This window comes from Labeo rohita, unplaced genomic scaffold (assembly GCF_022985175.1).
Source record: "Labeo rohita strain BAU-BD-2019 unplaced genomic scaffold, IGBB_LRoh.1.0 scaffold_272, whole genome shotgun sequence".
In the NCBI taxonomy this organism is placed as follows: Eukaryota; Metazoa; Chordata; class Actinopteri; order Cypriniformes; family Cyprinidae; genus Labeo; species Labeo rohita.
Window position 1 is genome coordinate 41,914 of NW_026129012.1, and position 1,385 is coordinate 43,298.

Below are 1,385 nucleotides of genomic sequence, written 5' to 3' on the forward strand. Positions count from 1 at the left end.
ACAGTTACTGAAGTGTATCTGTAAGTAGAAATCAGAGACTTTATTTCAGTGATGAGATCCGAAGATGAAAATCTACATCTGAACTGGTGCACAGTAAATTAAACAGTATTACATTTACAGATTTATCAACCTATGATTCATAAAGAGGGTTTCTAAGCACAGAATCCTGATTCACATTAACTATACATTTTTAAGAATAAATCATGTCTAAAAAACAAAAATGTCATGCAGCCTATATTACTGGACATGAAACTAAATCTGAGTTATTTAATCTGAAAAATCTGATAAACATTTTCACTAATGTTAATGAATCAGTTTGTACTCACATTCTACATTAAGATGAACAGGTGGAGACTTCAGAAGTTCATATCCTGAAACAGCACATTGATAGTTTCCAGCATCATAATGACTGACTGACAACAGCTGAAGCTGATTCACTGGTTCCTTTAGTTAATCTCTGTGTGTTTCTGTACCAGATGAATGTTGTTTGTTCAGACAGAGAGCAGCTGCTTTTACATGTCAGAGTGACTGAATCTCCCTCTTTCACACTCTGCTGTGTCTCCACCTGCAGGTCTGACACAACAACAACAACAACAACAACTTATTTCACCATCATCTTATAAAATACAGTGTCATCATAACATCAACATTATGGTGATAATATTAAAACAATGAACTCAAGCACTTCAGACAGCAGTTATATAACAAACAGCTTGATGTTTCTGTGGCACAGATGTTGATGCATCACTACTGACATATGAAGAGATGCTGTGCTCATGGAGACTTGAGTTTGAGTCCAACCTGAATCATGTCTACTTCCTCATGGAAATCAAATACATAAAAAAGTGTAAAAATGTTATTTTTGTGAGTTCACTAGTTTTACCTGTGACGTCCAGCTGAGCTCCAGGAATCACTGTCCATTTTCTAGTGTTTGTAGTGAATCTGCAGTAGTAGACATGTTTATCAGCTTCTGTTACACTTGTCAAAGTGATACTGTGAGTGTCTTTATCTTTACTGACACACTGAACTCTTCTTTGTTTTCTGGGTCTGAACACAGGTCAGGTGGTTCTCCATCAGTTACAGCAGGTTTGGTCCAGAAGATTGTTGTGAGCTTATAATTATGAGTATATTTTACAGTACAGGACATTTTCACTGTTGATCCCTTTAATGCACAAACATATGAAGGGCTGTAATTCACTCCCCAATCCTGCAGACCATCAACCCCTGAAACACAAAAATGAGGAAAATAAATAAAGAGGCTTTCAGTAACAAACAGAAATCTTTCAATTTCTTCTGCCGCATTTACAACACACTACTGAAGATTTTAATAGGCGTCTGAATTCATAAACTTGTCTAAACAAAACAAAAGTTAAATTTTCACTAAT